Source organism: Podarcis filfolensis (assembly GCF_964270895.1).
Source record: "Podarcis filfolensis genome assembly, chromosome: 4".
NCBI classification, from domain to species: domain Eukaryota; kingdom Metazoa; phylum Chordata; class Lepidosauria; order Squamata; family Lacertidae; genus Podarcis; species Podarcis filfolensis.
In genome coordinates, this window is record NC_139607.1 from 100,766,701 (window position 1) to 100,789,098 (window position 22,398).

A 22,398-nucleotide genomic window follows, 5' to 3' on the forward strand; every position below is an offset into this window, starting at 1 on the left:
TTTCTTCAGCCCGAACATCACAGTGGCCGATGCCAACAGACATCGGCACACTTAGGGTTCCACAGAGTCTTCGCGGTTTGTGTGACAGACCTCAGCAACTCTAATCGGCTAATCTACTTTATTTACATATAAACACACACGGAGCACTGCAACATGGCTCCCTCTCTCTCTCTAGCATCAGACAGCAAAGAGAAAAAGAACAAAGGACAATAGTCCCACTTCACGGAACACAGGAACACAAACATCCTGTCTCCGTCACTTCCCACTCCGTGGAGTCAAAACATACACCGTCATGTGATAGACAACAATCCCATGACTACAATCACAGAGCTGGAATCTTAACAGAGCCTGCATGCAATGAATAAATTTAAATAATAAATACGTAAGAACATAAAAACACGAGTCAGCTGGATCAGGCCAATGACCTATCTGGTTCAGCATCCTGTTCTCACAGTGGGAGATAAAAATAATACTGGGGGCATCTGAGCATGTGCAGAGTGCCTGCCACGCACTGAGTGATGACAAACAGTCCCCTGTAACTTTTGGGTGAAATTGCACAGCTTCTATGTACATGAAATCACACCAGCCCGTCCCTCTTCTGAGCAACGACACCCCATTCCTTTGGCCCAGAAAGTGTCGCCACAAAGCCTTGATGTGCCGCTTGTGAAACGTGCCGCGAAATGGGAATAATTGGTGCGTATTGTTTGGAGCGTTCCTGGGTTAAAACTGCACGGTGGTGCTCACTGTTCCTGAGAGACACCCTTAGAGACCAGCGGAGGAGAAAATCAGCTCTCTTCCCAAATTGGAGGGTTGGCCTGGGTGGGTGGGGGCAGCTGGGGAGAGATGCACAAGTTGACATTGAAAGTTGGCGTGAAACAAATGCCTGCTCCCTCCCTCCATCTCCAAAATAAACGTGGAAAAAGAGAGAATTCTGCAATGACAGCGTAGCGTTAACGTGACAAGACTAGACTGCTCACATCATCTCTCCAGCAGCTGCTGGGCAGGGCATCCTGTTCTCTGCCTCCCTGTTCATCCTCTTAATAAGCCATGCCAGGATTTTCTCCCACTCTGACTATTTATTTGACTGTCCCCCACCTGGCAAATTCAGAGCTGACAGTTCGGATGACTTAATCTAAGGTTACCAGATTTTTTTCGAAGAATCTGGGGATACTTTTCTTTTTTAAAAAAAGAGAATAATAATTTAATAATATTAATTTATTATTTGTACCCTGCCCATGTGGCTGGGTCTCCCCAGAGAGAAAAAAAGTTATTTTTAAAAAAAGGTATTTAATTTTTTTAAAGAAGTCATATCTTCTCTTCTGTGGTCTCCTCTGTCGCATGGCCTTCCTCTGGGCTCCAGCCTGCTCTCTTGTAGCGCTAGCCGCCGTGGAGTAGGCTCGGGTCGTTCCTGGGCTCAGCCACGTGTCCTTGCCCTCCCAGTGCTCTCCTACCTCTCCTCCTCAGCGGTGGCGCAGCAAGGTCAGGGCGCCACTTTTTTTCTCCTTCCTCTATCTCTCGCTTTCCTTCTCCTTCTCCTCTCCTCCTTCTCCCTGCATCGGCTCCAGGGTTTTCCTTGCCCTGGAGCGCCACTGGGCAGTTGGCCAGGTGGCTGGATGCTCTTGCTCCTGGCTCAGTTTGGGTTGTGGGGAGGTCAGCAGTTCCCCAGTTGATGTGCTGGGCATCCCCAGTTCCCCCTGGGCAGTGGCGGTGGCAGTGGCAGTCTCCGCAGCCCAGAGCCAACCTGGCAGCGCAGTTGGCTCTGGCTGGCTTCAGGAGCTGCCCGCTGCCGTGGCATCTGCCATTTTGCCTCACTGGAAGTCCCCATGTGATGTGTCTTGTGCCGTTGAACCAATCACACAATATTCATTCCCAACTAATAAATCTACACCACTTAAAATATAAATCCGGGGACATTAATGAAATCCAGGGACATATTTTGTCCGGGGACAGATTTGTAAATCCGGGGACTGTCCCTGGGAAACAGGGACATCTGGTAACCATAACGTAATCCTTTTCTGTCCCTTGAGACATCCTGCCTTACTCCCAGGGTGGTGAAAGAGGGATTTCACTATTATTTGTTTGCTGGTTCATTGCATATGTAACTCACTTCTCCCTTCAAGGAGCTCAGCACATATAGTTTCCCTCCTCATTTTTATCTTCACAACAACCCTGTGAGGTAGCTTAGGCTGAGAGGCAGCGACTGGTCCAAGGTCACCTGCTGAGCTACATGGCTGAGTGGGGATTTGAACCCAGGTCCTTGTGCAGTACTCTAACCACTGCACAAAACTACCCTTCCATGCTTAGGGACAAAGTAGGGATTTAAATAGCTGCGGGTATGGGAACATGGGGTGGTATTTACTCTGGCTTAACCAAGGAGGCACCATGTTCGTCGTTTAAACATTTGGCATGCAGTCATTACCAACAAAACAAACTGCTATTGTTTAAAAGGTTTGCCGAAGCATTCTCTGTGAATTCAGCATCACTTATCCTGTCCTAACTTCTGCAGCTCAGATGCCCTCTGATGCAGCATTCCCCATAATCTTGAGTTCCCCTGGTTTCCCCTATAATTAACCAGAAAGCGATTTACCAGCTACATAAATAGATGCTTGCAAATGTTGTTGTTTAGTCATTTAGTCGTGTCCGAATCTTCGTGACCCCATGGATCAGAGCACGCCAGGCCCTCCTGTCTTCCACTGCCTCCCGCAGTTTGGTCAAACTCATGCTGGTAGCTTCAAGAACACTGTCCCACCATCTCGTCCTCTGTCGTCCCCTTCTCCTTGCGCCCTCCATCTTTCCCAACATCAGGGTCTTTTCCAGGGAGTCTTCTCTTCTCATGAGGTGGCCAAAGTATTGGAGCCTCAGCTTCACGATCTGTCCTTCCAGTGAGCACTCAGGGCTGATTTCCTTCAGAATGGATAGGTTGGATCTTCTTGCAGTCCATGGGACTCTCAAGAGTCTCCTCCAGCACCAGAATTCAAAAGCATCAGTTCTTCGGCGATCAGCCTTCTTTATGGTCCAGCTCTCACTTCCATACATCACTACTGGGGAAACCAGAGCTTTAACTAGACGGACCTTTGTCGGCAAGGTGAATAGGCACATGCTATTTGAGACTTAAAACCAGCCCGCAAAACGAAAAGCTCTAGGGGTGATGGGAATTTATGACAGGAAACCAAGCCTTATGAAGGAGCTGGGTATGTTTAGCCTGGGGAAGAAGAGACTGGCAGGAGATATGAGCGCCATCTTCAAATATCTCAAGGGCTGTCACATGGAAGAGGGAGCAAGCTTGTTTTCTCCTGCTCTGGAGGGTAGGACTCGAACTCATGGCTGCAAGTGGCAGGAAAGGCTATTCCAACTAAACATGTGAAAAGAATTTATGACAGTAAGAGCTGTTTGACCGTGGAACAGGGTCTCCCTTGGGAGGTGGTGGACTCTCCTTCCTTGGAGGTTTTTAAGCAGAGCTTGGAAGGCCATCTGTCACGGAGGCTTTAGCTGAGATTCCTGCATTGCAGGGTTGGACTAGATGACCCTCAGGATCCCTTCCAACTCAACAATTCTATGATTCTACGATTCTGGCCACCTCCTGGGAGACCCTCCTTGTTGAGATCTCAGCCTCTCAAGCCCTTTGGAACCTCTGGATTTGGAGCTTCAGCCGAGACATAAAGAGGCAGGCAGACATTATAAATATCCCTCTGGTGTGATTCTGTGTCTGGCCTCTCAGAAACACACTTTACCAGCAGAATTGGGGTATTATAAGGACATGCCGTAAGAAGAGCCTCGCTGGCAGATCAGGACAGAAGCTGGGTTAGCTCAGTCACTGCAGCATGAGATTCTTAATCTCAGAGTCGCAGGGCTGTGAGTTTGAGTCCCATGTTGGGGGGAAGAGATTGCTGCATTGCAGGAGATTGGACCACATGACCCCCCCTCCCCCACGGTCCTTTCCGACTCTGATTCTACAACTAATCCAGCATCATGTTCTCACAGTGGCCAACCAAATGCCTCTGGTAAGTCCACAAGCAGGATTTGAACTCAAGGGCACTCTGCCCACCTGCGATTCCCAGCCACTGCTATTCAGAAACATTGCTACCTCAAACTGCGGAGGCAGAGGCATGGCCACAGTGGCTAATAGCCAATAGAAGCCCTCTCCTCCATGGATTTTTGTCTAATTCTCATTTAATGTCATCTGGGCTGTCCTGCATTTTGGGTTGGCAGGCAAGCCTGCCTAAACACCAGCCAACTTGGAAAGAATTGATGGCGTTCAAAGGTTTACTGGCCTACTAAGCATGCCAGTTCTCTTTCGATGACTCAGTGCAAGATCATAATGGCCAGAAATGGGGACGCACAGCCCAGAGCCCCAGCTCAGAAGGTCTCATTGACTTGAGGAACGGGAGCTTGGTGATTTGTCACCTTGGGAATCGATGCAATGCTAGAGGTGGTTTATCGAAAGAAGGCACAGCTTGCAGTTCTCCTTTTCCAGCCAAGTTCCTGCCAAGGAGCCCAGGCCCAAGAGACCTCACTGAGAATGTTTAGCTCAAAATCTGGACAGGACATTCTCAGATCAGGAAGAAAAAATGGTGGTTAACAGCCGAACATGGCTGCAGTATATAGTCATTTTGGGAGTCATTTTGGACTCACCAGTGTCCATGGAGATGCAGGTCTATTCTGTGTCCAGGGCAGCTGTCTAACAGCTCCATCTGGTACGCCGGCTGAGACCCTACCTGCCCACATGCCAGAGTGGTGCATGCTCTGGTTATTTCCTGCTTGGACAACTGCCATGCGCTCTATGTGGGGCTACCTTTGAAGGTAACCCAGAAACTGCAACTAATCCAGAATGTGGCAGCCAGACTGGTGACTGGGAGCGGTCGCCAAGACCACATAACACTGGTCCTGAAAGACCTACATTGGCCAGTACGTTTCCAGGCACAATTCAAAGTGTTGGTGCTGACCTTGAAAGCCCTAAACGGCCTCGGTCTAGTATACCTGAAGGAGCGTCTCCACCCCCATCATTCAGCCCGGACACTGAGGTCTGGCTCCAAGGGCCTTCTGGCGGTTCCCTCCCTGTGAGAAGCGAAGGTACATGGAATCAGTCAGAGGGCCTTCTTGGTAGTGGCGCCAGCCCTGTGGAATGTCTTCCTACCAGATGTCAAAGAAATAAACAACTATCTGACTTTTAGAAGACACCTGAAGGCAGCCTTGTTTTGGGAAGCTTTTAATATTTGATGAATTATTGTAGTTTAATATTTTGTTGGAAGCCGCACAGAGTGGCTGGGGAAACCCAGCCAGATATGTGGGGTAATAATAATAATAATAATAATAATAATAATAATAATATGTTGTTGTTGTTGTGTTGTTGTTATATACAGTGGTACCTCAGGTTACATATGCTTCAGGTTACAGACACTTCAGGTTACAAACTCCGTTAACCCAGAAATAGTACCTTGGGTTAAGAACTTTGCTTCAGGAGGAGAACAGAAATCGTGCTCTGGCGGCACAGCGGCAGTAGGAGGCCCCGTTAGCTAAAGTGGTACCTCAGGTTAAGAACAGTTTCAGGTTAAGAACGGACCTCCAGAACGAATTAAATTCCTAACCCGAGGTACCACTGTAGTGCCTTCAATAGTCATGTGACGGCCGACGGCCTAGATGTCTTTAGGATAATAGAACTGTCAAGTTGGTCACCTAGTCCTACTGCCTGCAATGCAGGAATCTCAGCCAAAGCATCCATGACAGATGGTCATCCTTTCAAAGAGGATTGGACAAATTCATGGAGGACGTGAGGGCTATCGATGGCTACTAACCATGATGGTTATTATCTGCTTCCGCGGTTGGAGGCAGTGATGCTTCTGAACACCAGTGGCTAAAAACTGCAGGAGGGGAGAGGGCTCTTGTGTTCAGATCCTGATTGCAAGCTTCCCATAAAGGCAACTGGTTGGCCACTGAGACAGCAGGATACTGCTCTAGATGGCCATCCCTATGTTCTAATGTGGGCTGGTGTCATATATGAGAAGCCCAATGGAAGTGGGATTTGGGGTTGAGAATCTGCGAGGACTGATCAGCGAGCAACAAACCCTGCTTTGAACATGCGAGTGGCGTGTATGCCTCTGTGTTTGTGATTCACTACCCTCTTTGTTTTTTTGTTTTTTAGAAAGGGGTGGAAATGAATGCATAAACTCCTGGCTCTGGATACTGGGAAACCCAATGCCTTGCAAATGGGTTTATTTCCTATCCCAGCAGAACTGATGAGATTCCAGGAGCACACAGCTGCGTGGCCAAATGAAAAACCGAATTTGAGTGCGCGGCAGCTCTGTTTTGCTGTTAAAAAGCTAGAACAAAGTGGATTTGGGAAGCGATCGCTCACCAAGGAGACAGTGACAATTCATCATCACTCTCTCGCTCTGTGAGCGCATCGGCTTTTTCCTCTCCCTGGGCTGCCAACCAAGGCAGCCAGCTGCAGTTGGCTCAATACAGGAGAAGGACACGCCGCTGCCCGTTCTTTCTTCTCAGCCTCAGAAGAAGAAGAAGAAGAAGAAGAAACTAAAATAGCAACAGCTCTCTGCATCGCTCAGTTGCCAGCACTTCCCCAGACTTCCTTGTTGGGTCCACCCACAGAGCAAGACAAGACAATGGGTGGTACCCCAGGAGAATCGTCACGCAGGAGTCTTTTGTCACTGGCAACTAAAGAGGCAATTTAGGACTCTGCTAAATCTGAGCTGAGCTCTTTTCAAGGCATCAGAGTGACTATTTAATTGTTTATTGCATTTGTATGGCACCATTTTTCTCACAGGAGCTGAAGGTGGCTCTCCTTCTTCCTTGTTTAATCCTCACAACACCCTTGTGAGGTAGGCCAGGCCAGGCAGAGAGGCAGTGACTGGCTTCAAGGTCACCCAGGAGCCTTCATGGCATTTCAGGTCCAAAGATAGCAACCCACGCTATGTGCCTTTCTCAACCCTGCACAATATACCGTATTTTTCGCACCATAGGGCGCACCGGACCATAGGGCGCACCTAGTTTTGGGAGGCGGAAAACAAGAAAAAATTATTCTGAACCCCAGAAGCCAGAACAGCAAGAGGGATCTGGCTTCTGGGATACCGTGTGGCTGTTCTGGCTTCTGGGGTAACCGCGCCAAGGCTCTTCAGGGCAGCGGGATGAAGGCTCCCCCTGCCCAAAGAGGCTGCGCAGGGCTAAAGCAGAAGCCAGGACAGACGCGTCGCTGAAGGGGCACTGCGCCTTCTCTCTCTCTCTGCGCAGCGCCTCTCCTTCACAGGAGAGGTGCTGCGCAGAGAGGGAGAAGGTGCAGCACCCTTCAGTGAAGCTGGAGAAGGAACAGAAGGAGACCCTTCTCTTCCTCCTCCAGCTTCCAGGACAGGCGCGTTGCTCAAGGGGCGCTGCGCCTTCTCTCTCTCTCTGCACAGCGCCTCTCCTTCACAGGAGAGGCACTGCGCAGAGAGGGAGAAGGTGCAGCGCCCTTCAGCGAAGCTGGAGAAGGAACAGAAGGAGACCCTTCTGTTCCTCCTCCGGCTTCGCTGGACAGGCGCGTCGCTGCGAAGCAGGAGGAGGAACAGGAGACCCTTCTGTTCCTCCTCCGGCTTCCAGGACAGGTGCGTCGCGGCGAAACCAAGGAGCCTGCATTTGCTCCATAGGACGCACACACATTTCCCCTTCATTTTTGGAGGGGAAAAAGTGCGTCCTATAGAGCGAAAAATACGGTAGTAATTGTTTGCTTCCTTCGCATTCTGATATTCTTCCATGCAGCCAAGGATCTGCCCTGGAATAGACCCAGGACACCTGGGACCATTACTTCCACTTCCCTGATGCTTATTATGGGACCCTGAATAAAAGACATATGGCTGGTAGCAGGATTTGGGGGGTCACCTTGGACTCACAGCTGTCCATGGAGGCACAGGTCAAATCTGTGTCCAGGGCAGCTGTTTACCAGCTCCATCTAGTACGTAGGCTGAGACCCTATCTGCCTGCAGACTGCCTCGCCAGAGTGGTGCATGCTCTGGTTATCTCCCGCTTGGACTACTGCAATGCGCTCTACGTGGGGCTACCTTTGAAGGTGACCCGGAAACTACAACTAATCCAGAATGCGGCAGCTAGACTGGTGACTGGGAGCGGCCGCTGAGACCATATAACACCAGTCTTGAAAGACCTACATTGGCTCCCAGTACATTTCTGAGCACAATTCAAAGTGTTGGTGCTGACCTTTAAAGCCCTAAACGGCCTCGGTCCAGTATACCTGAAGGAGCGTCTCCACCCCCATCGTTCTGCCCGGACACTGAGGTCCAGCGCCGAGGGCCTTCTGGCAGTTCCCTCGTTGCGAGAAGCAAAGCTACAGGGAACCAGGCAGAGGGCCTTCTCGGTAGTGGCGCCCGCCCTGTGGAACGCCCTTCCAGCAGATGTCAAAGCGATAAACAACTACCTGACATTCAGAAGACATCTTAAGGCAGCCCTGTTCAGGGAAGTTTTTAACGTGTGATATTTTACTGTATTTTTGGTTTCAATGGAAGCCGCCCAGAGTGGCTGGGGAGGCCCAGCCAGATGGGCGGGGTATAAATAAATTATTATTATTATTATTATTATTATTATTATTATTATTATTATTAAAAGTTGGCATTGCCTGAGATGCAAAGAGATGGAGAGATCTGCTCTAGATTAGGGATAGGCACAGCTCTCCATTTTGGTTCTCTAAGTTTCTCATTTTCCCAGTTTTAAATTCAGTGCATATTGCTGCAACAGTTTGCAAAAATCTTGATGAAAATGTTGGTGCAAATTTCTCTTAGCAAACAAGATTTAGTAGGCGGTACTGACTGATATAAGGCATTTATATATGTTATTTTCACAAATATATGAATTTTAGGCACGTTCCCCTCTAATTTCTGCATTGCTGCACATGTAAGTTTAAAATATGATTTACTTACTCATAGTCATGAGTAAGCAGCAACAGCAGTAAAATAAACGCAGGCAAGAGACTTACATTTATAAGCATTTGCCTGAGGCTGGAGTACAGTAGCTGGATATACATACTTCTGCTCCCATCATTGGTTGAAGAGAAAAGGGTTGAGAGAAAGGAATAGGAATTACCATATTTTTCTGTGTATAAGACTATATTTTTTCCCTAAATTTCTGAAGTTTAAAATAAGAAGCCGTCTTATACACAGACAGTGCATAGTGCATTTTCTTAATTTTGAGTCCCCAAAAATAGGGGGCGTCTTATACACAGAAAAATACGGTACTATATGCTCCTTCCCCCTCAGGAGGGATGGGGAAATGACATCACACAGAGCCCTTTCTACCAGCTCCATTTCTATGGTCTGGGCCTGCCGATCAGCCTGTGGCTCTGTGGTCTTAACCCCTTCACATGCTAACTTGCAGGAATGTGCATTATTAGATAGGGCTGCAAATCTCCCACAAACACATAAATCCTAAATACACCACAGTCTCTGCTGACCTTCATTCCAAGGAGACAGAACCTGGGTAAGTGCGTTTCTGAAATAACTGCGCATAACACAGCTTTCCAAGAGACACAGTAGAGAGAGATGTTCCAATGTAGAGCAAGAATTCATTCTGTCACCCAGCTGTTCCTGACCATCTTGGGTGCTTCACCCAAAGAGAAAATGGTGGTAGATTAGGGGCAGTCGGTTCCCAATTCTTGGTGCCCTCTGGAGACATGTTCTCAGCACCTCTGGCAACAGCAATATGTACAAACCTTCGCAAAGAAAAAGTTTACCACACGCTGGTCCAATCCTTCACCCAGCAGAAGACAGCAGTAAAGAACAGCCAAGAGCCAGGAGCTGAAGGCAGGGAAATCTAAATTAGAAAAAAAAGAGACAGGTCTTATTTTAAGCACCACCGCTTAAATCTTCATCAGAACAGACAGATTCTCCATTACCCGCAGCCATCAGAGCAAGGCCAGCTGACCTTCGCAGACAAACGTTTCAGCCAAGAACGATTTAAGCGGCGCTGGATATAGATATGGCTGGAGGCTGTTCAATTAGCAGAGGTCAGGCTGGATGGCATCGCTGGGACCCGCCGACCTTCCACGTTTGCAAAGGAGGCCAGGAAGAAACAGACCAAATGGGGCAGAGGTAAGGAGAAAGAAACAGCTTCTCAGCTTGATGTTTCCCACCCAGGATAATTTCACATATTGGCATTTAAAGAAGTGGCTTTTGAATAACAATTAAAATTGAGAGAGTCCCGAATTGTAAGGGTTTATAATGTCATTCTGCAAAGAGACTGTCTCGGGAACTTTCCAGGGAACGGCGAGTTCAGCCTTTTCTTGATGCAATGCTGCAAAGCTGGAACAGTTTCAGAAAAGGGCAACCAAAATGATCGAAGGGAGATTGCAGCATTTGAGACTTTTTGGTTCGGAGGAAAGGCGAGTGAAGAGGCGACTTGACACAAGTTTATACAATTATGCACAGCACGGAGAATGTGGAGAGAGAAATATTGTTCTTCCTCTCATAACACTGGAACTCATGAACATCCAGCGGAGATTCAGGACAGAGAAATGACTTCTTCATGCAGTGCGTAGTTAAACCATGGAACTCCTTGCCACCGGAGGCAGTGATGGCCAGCAACCTAGATGGCTTTCAGAGACGATTGGACAAATTGATGGAGGAGAGGGCTATTGATGGCTACTAGCCAGGATGACTCATCTCTGCCTCCACATTCAGCACAGCAGTTGCTGGGAGTAACGGGAGGGGAGAGCTGCTCTTGTGTTCGAATCCTGATTGCAGGTTTCCCACAAGCATCTGTTGATGAGCCACTGGCCTGATCCCAGCACGCTCTCCTTAGGTTCTTATGCATCCAATGAAACTGAGATAACTGACTGATAGGCGCTGCTGGCTGGAAGTTGCTTACTTCAGCACAGTCTGTCTCCATTACTTAACTACTACTGTCTTAAGTTCTAAAACCCAGGGAAGCAGACCCCCCCCTGCAATTTCAGCCAGATGGCAAGCAGCTAATTTCACGATGATGGAGCAGGCTGTGTTTTCAAAGTCAGATGTGCCCATATGAATTGGACAGGAAATCCGGCACCATAATGTATGGAAATGTCCCCTAGATCGAGCATTAAGAGGGAAATGGCTAAGCAAACAATTAAGCAGCCTGTCTTTTGAAGAGAAACTGTTCTGGCTATTAATCACGCTTTTCTCTGTTGGTCCTGGACCCAGAAAGGATGTTTGTTTTAGAGGCTCCACAATTATCCTGCAGATTTTGTTGGTTTAATTATTACGGATTGCGCTGTATGATGCAGAACCTTCATGCATTGTGTTTAATGTTTTGTTGTTGTGTGGCTTTCTTTTCTGGCAATGGCTGTCGATAAAAGGGAACAAGTAGCCTCTTCAGATCTCTCAGGGGCAAAAGCTTTGCAAACGGAACGGTGCGTCTCCTTCCACAGGCTTTTCCAAATGTCCACGCAGATTCCTGGCAAAAAGTTGCGGTAAAAACAAATGCATGATGAAAGTTGTGTAATCCAATTGAGCAATCCTGTCTTGCATGTTTCATTTAACAGCTGTCGATATCCGAGCTGAGAAATTAAGGTGCATCTGCCGTGAACAGAGATTTTCGGGACTCATCGTCACAGCAAATCTCCGGAACAGAATGTTGACAAACCAACTTCATGGCCCACTAGGTTTTGCACCAACATGGTGCAGAGTTGACTTCTCTCCAATGGGGGGTGCAAAAAAAAGGGTGTAGTCCAAATTCTCTTTTGAGATCCCGTGTCTACATTTCAGCTCCACTGTTCCTAATCTGACAGAGATTCTCTCTTCTATGGATGTATACATTCTTAAATAAGTGCAAGGATAATAAATGTATATTATTGACATTATTATTATTAATTAAACTTGTTAGGAAATGACAACCGAAATGATAAACGGGAGGCAGTGACTCCTCTGTAAGGAAAGATTGCAGCGTTTGGGACTTTTAAATTTAGGGAAAAAAGGTAAGAGGCAATATGAAGGAAATTTATAAAATTATGCTTGGCACAGACCAAGTGGGTAGAGACAAGGTTTTCTCCTCCTCTAAGTTCTTTCTAATGCTTAGTCGCAATCTCCTTTCTTGTCATTTGAATGCACTGGTTTGGATCCACTCCTCTGGAGCAGGAGAAAACAAGCTTGCTCCATCTTCCATGGGACAGCCCTTCAGATATTGGGAGATGGCTTTCATATCACCTCTCAGCCTCCTCTTTTCCAAGCTTAACATACCCAGCTCCTTCAATCGTTCTTCATCAGGCATGGTTTCCAGATCCTTGATCCTCTTGGTTGCCCTCTGCACACCTTCCAGCTTGTCAACATCCTTCTTAAATTGTGGCACCCAGAACTCGACACAGGACTCCAGGTGTGGGCTGACCAAGACAAAAGAAAGCAGGACTATGAAGAAGAAGAAGAAGAAGAAGAAGAAGAAGAAGAAGAAGAAGAAGAGTAGGAGGAGGAGGAGGAGGAGGAGGAGTTTGGATTTGATATCCCGCCTTTCACTCCCTTTAAGGAGTCTCCAAGCGGCTAACATTCTCCTTTCCCTTCCTCCCCCACAACAAACACTCTATGAGGTGAGTGGGGCTGAGAGACTTCAGAGAAGTGTGACTGGCCCAAGGTCACCCAGCAGCTGCATGTGGAGGAGCAGGGAAGCGAACCCGGTTCACCAGATTACGAGACTACCGCTCTTAACCACTACACCACACTGGCTCTCTGTATCTGCATTCCTAGATTTAGAGGCTAGATTCTGTCCAAATTCGCAATAGCTTTGCTTTTTGCTATTATTACAGTGACACCCACACCCATACCTGTGTTCTATCCTTGCAATGAAAGCTATTGAGTTGACCAAGTGTTGTGTTGTGAATGGTAGTTTCCACTCTTCACAGCCTGGATGGCTTGGCCATAAATGAAGCCACCAGCAAGCCCCAGCCAGCCCTCCTTCCGCGTCTGTGCTTTGGGTTCATCTGAAAAGCGTGTGCCGAGGATCCTGTTAATCTACAAAAAGAACATCTGTCAATATTTTCATGGGGAGATTAAACATCCCCAGCCAATAGGTCATTTTATTATATTAATGTAGGGCTTTCCAAAAGCAGGCTGTTTGACCCCAGAGAGGTGGGGCAGGTGGGGCCGAGGAGGCAATGGTGGGGCAGGGAGCCTCTCTGCCTGCACCTAATACTAAAACACACACACACACACACATACACACACGTGGATCTGCATAGCTGACTTGCAGGAGGAGCTACCTTCTGTCTCCCCTGATGGAGAGCTGGATTAAAATGCCAACAGAATCAAATTTCTCACTTAGCTATAGATCATAGGACAGTGAGCATCCATCGACCCATCCTGTTTACATGCCATAGAACCATTGAACCATTGAAGGGACCATGAGGGCAATCTAACCCTACCCCTGCCATGCAGGAATCTTTTGCCCAACATGGGACTCGAACCCTTGACCCTAATAATAATAATAATAATAATAATAATAATAAATTTTATTTATACCCAGCCCTCCCCAGCCAAGACCGGGCTCAGGGCGGCTAACAACCAATAATAAAAAACAAGTTGATTGAAATACAACTTAGAAAACAAGATTAAAATACAACATTAAAACATTAAAATGCAGCCTCATCACAGGAGGAGACAGGAAAAAAGAAAGAGGGGGAGGGAATCAAGTTGATTCCAAGCCAAAGGCCAGGAAGAACAACTCTGTCTTACAGGCCCTGTGGGAAGAAATCAGATCCTGCAGGATCTGTCATGAGACAGAGCGTTCCACCAGGCCGGAGCCAGTGTTAAAAAGGCCCTGGCTCTGGTTGAAGCCAATCTAACTTTCTTAGGGCCCGGGACCTCTAGAGTGTTGCTATTTATGGACCTTGAGGCTCTCCGTGGGGCAGACCGGGAGAGGCGGTCCCGTAGGTACATGGGTCCTAGGCCATATAGGGCTTTAAAGGTCAAAACCAGCACCTTAAATCTGACCCTGTACTCCACCAGGAGCCAGTGCTGCTGGAAAAGTACTGGGTGAATATGTGTCTCATGCTCTCCCGATTGAGCTATTTACTTCCCACTTCAATTAGTTTTCCAAACCGGGGGGTGGGGGTGGAGCACTTTTTATAAAATAAATAAATAAAAGTGGCATGCTTTGACACACTTTAACTGCACAAATCTAAATCTGCGCCCGAACCCCTCCAGCTGCACTGAAACTGACTGGTAGAAAAAGCAGCAAAGCATTTTGGGCAAAAGACAATTGCCACTTTTATCACCCAGCTACCTTACCTCCGTGGGAATTTCCAGAAAAGTCTGTCATTCGCCATTTAGGGTGGGGTGGGGGGAATGCCTGCCTGGATGATTCAGATGACAGAAGGCAGAAGTTTAGCCCCTTCTCTCCCTGGCCGCTGGCCCAGCCCCAACCCTTGGGGAGGCAAGAATACAGCCTATATTTAAGAGGGGAGAACACAGGAGGTACACAGGACTCTACTGGCAGATCTCTAGATGAATTAGATTGACAAAAATTTATGCCTCCCAATTTTTTTTAAGCACGGTGGCACAAAAAATAACACACACCCCCACCCTGAACTGCATTGCTAAAATGATTGCATTCCTACTGTAAATGTACAGCACGTTCCATACCGCTCCCCAGGAAAGAATCCTGGGAGATGTAGTTTCCTGGCACCCTTAACACACTACATTTCCCAGGATTCTCTGGGAGAAAGCTGAGAGCAAAGCTGAGAGCTAGGGGTAACCAGGAGTGGAGGTTTTGGGGCGGCCGGCCTGTGAGCTCTGTTCAGTTTTGGCATGCAGAACAAAACCTCCTTCCTTGGAAGTTTTTAAGCAGAGGCTGGGTGGCCGTCTGTCATGGATGCTTTAGCTGAGATTCCCACATTGCAGAGGGTCAGACTAGATGACCCTTAGGGGTCCCTTCCAACTCTAAGATTCTATGAAATTCTGAATTCTTGCATTCTAAGTGTATGGTGTTTTTTGGTTTTTTTTTTGGGGGGGTTGCATCAGGACTCCATTTGATAGATCTTGGGGAACTAGTAAAAAATCTAATTGAAAATGCATTTTCTCAGCATGTGAAGCGTTAATTGCTGCTGCTGCTGGCATGGTCCAGTCCAAAAGCTAAGGCACGGCAGGGCTGGCAAAGGGAGGCCGTGGGCACGTTTGACACTGATGCCCACCCCAAAATGGCTCGAGACTTACAGGTGGGTGCCAGCCCAGTACTGGCCTCAGTCCAGCATACCCGAAAGAGCGTCTCCACCCCCATCATTCAGCCCAGACACTGAGGTCCAGCTCCGAGGGCCTTCTAACGGTTCTCTCCCTGCAAGAAGCCAAGTTACAGGGAACCAGGTAGAGGGCCTTCTCGGTAGTGGCACCCGCCCTGTGCAATGCCCTCCCATCAGATGTCAAAGAGAAAAACAACTACCAGACTTTGAGAAGACATCTGAAGGCAGCCCTGTTTAGAGAAGCTTTTAATCTTTAATAGACTATTGTATTTTAATATTCTGTTGGAAGCCACCCAGAGTGGCTGGGGAAACCCAGCCAGATGGGTGGGGTATAAATAAATTATTATTATTATTACTGAGGAACACTGAAGTCTACAAAACGACATTGTGAAAAGGACTGAGGAGAATAGACCTGCATTCTGCAGCTGCAGTTTTTCCCCCCTAAATGAACCAGATGTCACATTAAGGAAATGGTTAACGAGAGCTGAGGCTTGTTAGATAACCCTGCTCTGCCCTCTGCCCCTCCCCCCCCCCCCCGCATCTCAGTCCAGCCAAAATGCTGTCATCATCACAGCCTCTATCCCATTGGTTGGCCGAATTGTTATTTAACAAGCTGATGAGCATCGGAGGGGATTGTCAGGTCTCAGAGAGGATGGACGGGATGCTTGCCTCTTGGGCAGCTGGAATCAGTTGGCAGCTGTGGGCCCATCGTGTCAACTCCATCCCTCTGACAAGGAGGCTGTCCCCAAGGCAAAGGGCACCACCTCACGCAGAAGGCAGGTGATCTGGATGCAGGCTCTCCAGACAGCATCCCTCTGGGGTGTTCCTAACAGCAGCTCATCTGCCCAAACGCATTCCCCTCCGTCACTGTGAACGGAACAGACGCAGGGATTAGTTCATTAACTAAAGCGGGGCTGCAAGCATTCGCAAAGCGCCCACGTGACAGGGAGGCAGAGGACAGTAGCATCACACAGAACTCTAAAAACCTGCCTCTTGGCCACTGTGATACGCCAGAGTCTGGGAGGGAGATTATGGAAGCCAGATCCCGAATGTCGCTGAGCACCGGATCAGGCATTTGAAAACCGGGAGGCTCGAATTAGGGGTTGCTGAAAAAGTTTAAAATTGGGATGCAGAAAAGGGAGGTATGGGGAAGTCGTTGAAAGAAGGTTTAAGAAAAAAGGGTCATGAAATTATACGTGTTTACATGTTTGTCTGTTTGTGTGTTGTTAGTTGTATTGTCTTTAATTTATGTTGGAAAACTAATAAAAAATTAATTAAAAAAAATGAAAACGGGGAGGCTCACTGCTGGTATACACAATACCAAGCTACACATACTAACATGCACTCATAGAATCATAGGTTTGGAAGGGACTCCAAAGGACATCTAGTCCAACCCCCTGAAATGCAAGGATCTCATCCAGGACAGACGGCCATCCAACCTCTACTTAAAAACCTCCAAGGAAGGAGCATTGACAACCTCCCAGGGGAGTTTGTTCCACTGCCAAACAACCCTTGCTGTCAGAAAGTACTTCCTGATGTTGAGTTGAAATCTCCTTTCCTGTGACTTGAAGCCGTTGTTCTGGGTCCCAACCTCCAGAGCAGGAGAAAACAAACAGCATGCTCCCTCTTCCATGCAACGGCCCTTCAAATCTCCTCTCAGTCTCCTCTTTTCCAGGCTCTTTTCTGCACTGCCTAAGTGCAGAACCTTACATTTGTCCCTGTTGAAATTCATTTTGTTCATTCTGGCCCTGTTCTCCAATCTGTTAAGGTCATCTTGATTCTGTCCTCTGGAGCATTAGCTACCTCTCCCAATTTTGTGTCATCTGCAGATTTGATGAGCATCCCTCCCAGTTTCTTCATCCAAGTCATTTATAAAGATTTTGAACAATAATACACCCAGGTCAGAAACCTGTGGCACCCCGCTTGTCACTTTTTCCAGGGTGATAAGGAACCATTAGTGGCACTCTTTGGGTTCAGTCAGTTTCCCAGCTACAAATCCACCTAGCAGTTACGTTGTCCAGCCCACATTTTACCTGCTTCTTCACAAGAATATCACGGGGGACTTTGTCAAACGTACAATACTCTGAGCTGTGGGAGATTCCAGGTTGCATTTTCTCAGAAGGAAGGTCAGCAAAGACTGTGTTGCCTTTAGGTTATATGGATTTATTTACACACACACACACACACACACACACACACACACACACACAAATATATTTACACATATATACAGCCCTGAGTGCTCACTGGAAGGACAGGTCCTGAAGCTGAGGCTCCAATACTTTGGCTACTCATGAGAAGAGAAGACTCCCTGGAAAAGACCCTGATGTTGGGAAAGATGGAGGGCACAAGGAGAAGGGGACGACAGAGGACGAGATGGTGGGACAGTGTTCTTGAAACTACAAACGTGAGTTTGACCAAGGAAACACAGCCCAGAATAACTAAGGAGATAGTACAAGAATACTTGGCTAGTTTAGATGTATTCAAGTCTCCAGGGCCAGATGAACTGCATCCAAGAGTATTAAAAGAACTGGCAGATGTGATCTCAGAACCACTGGCAGTCATCTTTGAGAATTCCTGGAGAACAGGCGAAGTCCCGGCAGACTGGAGGAGGGCAAATGTTGTCCCTATTTTCAAAAAGGGGAAAAGAGAGGACCCAAATAATTACTGCCCAGTCAGTCTGACATCAATACCAGGGAAGATTCTGGAGCAGATCATTAAGCAAACAGTCTGTGAGCACCTAGAAAGGAATGCTGTGATCACCAATAGTCAGCATGGATTTCTGAAAAATAAGTCATGTCAGACAAACCTGATCTTGTTTTTTGACAGAATTACAAGCCTGGTAGATGAAGGGAACGCAGTGGATGTAGCCTACCTTGTAGCAAGGCATTTGACAAGGTGCCCCATGATATTCTTGTAAAGAAGCTGGTAAAATGCGGTCTTGACTATGCTACCACTCAGTGGATTTGTAACTGGCTGACTGACCGAACCCAAAGGGTCTCATCAATGGTTCCTCTTCATCCTGGAGAAGAGTGACTAGTGGGGTGCCACAGGGTTCTGTCTTGGGCCCGGTCTTATTCAACATCTTTATCAACGACTTGGATGATGGACTCAAGGGCATCGTGATCAAATTTGCAGATGACACCAAACTGGGAGGGGTGGCTAACACCCCAGAGGACAGGATCACACTTCAAAACGACCTTGACAGATTAGAGAACTGGGCCAAAACAAACAAGATGAATTTTAACAGGGAGAAATGTAAAGTATTGCACTTGGGCAAAAAAAAATAATGAGGGGCACAAATACAAGATGGGTGACACCTGGCTTGAGAGCAGTACATGTGAAAAGGATCTAGGAGTCTTGGTTGACCACAAACTTGACATGAGCCAACAGTGTGACGCGGCAGCTAAAAAAGCCAATGCAATTCTGGGCTGCATCAATAGGAGTATAGCATCTAGATCAAGGGAAGTAATAGTGCCACTGTATTCTGCTCTGGTCAGACCTCACCTGGAGTACTGTGTCCAGTTCTGGGCACCACAGTTCAAGAAGGACACTGACAAACTGGAACGTGTCCAAAGGAGGGCAACCAAAATGGTCAAAGGCCTGGAAACGATGCCTTATGAGGAATGGCTAAGGGAGCTGTGCATCTTTAGCCTGGAGAAGAGGAGATTAAGGGGTGATATGATAGCCATGTTCAAATATATAAAAGGATGTCACATAGAGGAGGGAGAAAGGTTGTTTTCTGCTGCTCCAGAGAAGCGGACACGGAGCAATGGATCCAAACTACAAGAAAGAAGATTCCACCTAAACATTAGGAAGAACTTCCTGACAGTAAGAGCTGTTCGACAGTGGAATTTGCTGCCAAGGAGTGTGGTGGAGTCTCCTTCTTTGGAGGTCTTTAAGCAGAGGCTTGACAACCATATGTCAGGAGTGCTCTGATGGTGTTTCCTGCTTGGCAGGGGGTTGGACTCGATGGCCCTTGTGGTCTCTTCCAACTCTATGATTCTATGATTCAAACTTCAGGAGGCAGTGGAAGACAGGAGTGCCTGGCGTGCTCTGGTCCATGGGGTCACGAAGAGTTGGACACGACTAAACGGCTAAACAACAACAACAAGAAATATACAACTGAAGCATAAAGCGGAGAGGCTCCCAGGCCCCATCCATACTGACCCTCCCAAACCCACCGCAATCCATTGATGCCCATCGTTGTCTCCTGTGGCCTCCTGAGTTTCTGCAGAAAGTCGTGACCTCACCTGCCCCACACCTGAAGTTGCTTTGGATGTTAAGGAGGCAGAGCTTGAGGGGAACGGTCTTGCAGACTATGTGAGTTCCTCTTCAGGGAAAGCAGGAAGGCAGTGGCACTTTTAAGTCATGGCTCTTGTTGTTTTATTGTGGTGACCGCAGAGCCTTAGAAGGCTTCACTCCAACGCTTGCTAGCGAATGCTGGGTTTTTTGCGACATCAAGTGGGCAGGGCTGAGAACTGCAAGAGGCTTCGGCAAAGAGTAAAGACACACAGACACACCCTGCTGGGGCAACCTTTGCCTTCAGGATAATAATAACCATAGAACTGCAGAGTTCTAAATGTGGACGCTGCTGTGCAAAAGGAATTTACATGCATGGAATCTGTGCTACTCTTTCATTATTATTTTTTAAAGTTAGCTGACTCTGAGTCTGCTTTTTTTGGGGGGGTGAACTGATTTCTATTGATTTTTGATGTTTGATTTTTGATGATTTTTGATAAGTTATAGAATTAAGGTCAAGCAACGATGGAAGTCAGATTTTAACTCACATTTCGAGTTATGTTGAACCAATGGTAGGGGGTGTGTGAGGGTGGTGTGATGCTTTGTGTTACTAACATGTACATATGTGTAAACCTTTATTTCTGTTATTTTGTAGACATAAAAACTTCAATAAAAATTAATAATAAAAAAAATAAAGGGTCTAAGTCTATTGACTGCTGTTTTGATCCAAATTGCTTGGCTGGAATTTCCTTCTTTTACTGACCGCATGGACCCGCGGGCGACTGGTGCCCCAACCTCTCAACCCAGAATTTTCCTTAACACAATTGATCCTAAAGATACCCCAGTCTCTGCCGACATTTGTTCCAAGGAAATCAAAGATGGTCCTGGAACCCCAGGAGTCTCACTGCTCAGAGACAGGTGGAGTGTCTAACTACAAAAACACACACACAACCATTTGTGCCTGTGGTCCTAAGACGTAACCAAGTGTGAAGGGTGTGTTTTATCAATAGCCCTCCTGCAACCTCCATTGACTCAAAGAAGCAACAAGGGAATCAGTTCCGGTGTCCCATGAGGTCTGTGGGGCCCTTAAAGAAAGAGGAGCCATTTCTGTGCCCTGAGCCCCCGAAAGGTCAGCAGACCTCCCTGCGAATCCTGAGGGGTTGAGCTCCTCTCCCATCTTCCCCAGGGCCACTTGGCAGAAAGCCAAACCACTGCAATCAATCAGTCTGAAAAGATACTATTTTTCTTTCTCGTTTGTTGCTTCACTTAAAACACTGGTATAAAGTACATAAAAATAATTACACAAATGTAGAGGGGAAATCTAAAAGATTCTATCCTACTTTTTCTGCATTATTAAATCTCTCTGTGTAGCGATTTGTCTTCCCCAAAATTAAGATGAAACAGGCATGAAGATGACACAGGGCCACTTTGCATACAGTCTTGCATAGTTGCTTTATGAACAACAATTGCAGTTTAACGTGAACAAGCGGCATTTGTTGGAACTTCCCTTTCTGTCCTTTCCTTTAAAATGATATTTATTCAAAATTTCAAAGATACAAGAAAAAAGAAAAAATAAGAAAAAGAACAAGTACATAAAAGAAAAAAACAACAACAATATAACAACATCACAACAACAAAAAAGGGGGGGGGGAGAGAATACAGAGCCCATATTACATCTTTTCATTTGCTTATTTCTTTGACCTCCTCACACCTCCCTTTTTGTATTCTAACTTAATTCGTTGTTTCAGCAAATTCTTTCCATCTTTCTCAATTCTTATTTAAGTAATTTATCTTAACAGTCTAGCCTATTAGTTAACTCAACAAATCCTTTCCATCTTTCACCATATTCTGTTATTCAATTTACCTTAATTTATTTAACCTTATCTTACCATAATAAACCTTAAAATTATAAATTTAAAACATATTTATACATAACTCCTTATATCCTTTCTACTAAAGCCAGATAATTCCATTCCAACATTTTCCCTAATATTTCATTAGTTTTACACTAATTCCAAAAATATTTTTTTTTCCTTTTATAGACTTTTTTCTTCTTCTAATTTTTATCCAACGTCCTTTCTTCCTGGTCTCGGGTTTTGTCAGTCCTTACTGTCCATTCCATCCAGTCCATCAACCTAGTGATCTTATGTCCGAGGCCCTTAAGTCTCTTCTATGCCCCTTCTGCAGATTTTCTTCTTCTTGTTTATGCTTACACTTTTCCTTGTCTTTTGTTGGTCTCTTTCTTAATTTCTTCCCTTTCTCCTTGAGGAGTAGGTCTCTGGGGGATTCCAACCAATAGTTGTCTCCATCTTCCCTCATCAGGCTAGCCCATTCCCCACAGTCCCACTCCCCGCCATCATCATTGTAATCCGAAAAGTAGTTATCCAAAAAATAGTTATCAGCATGTTTCAGAGTCCCCCCAAAGTTAAGAGCCTCCTTAGCTCCAGGCTCTCTCAGGCCCACTCCAAGTTCAATCTTCCAAAACTGCGGCTTATACTCCTGCAGGGCTTCGGGTCTCTCCATTTGTATTGCTTGAGGTGCGATCGCAGCCTCCTCCATCTTCATCTGCCCTTGCACTTGCCCAGTCAAACCAGTTTCCTGAGTTGGTCGCTGTATAATTTCTGTGACCGTATTTCCTGTTGATCCATATTCACTGACTACAGCAGTCATCAAGTCCAACTTCTCATTCATCAAATCCGTCTTCTCATGCAACTGCTCCAGCAAAGCATTTGTCTTACAAAAGGCAGTCACCAAAACTTCCTCCCAACACATTTCTATTCAAGGTCAAACGACTGGTCCCACGATCCCAATCTCGCAGCTGTAAGGTCTCCAAGTAAACTGCAGCAACAAATTGACAAGCTCCCTCTAGGGGACACAATTTCTATTTGTATCCATCTTTTTGAAACATATCCAACAAAAGAAAGTTACTTTCAATTTTCAAATACTTTGTTTCTTTAGAATGCAGAAGG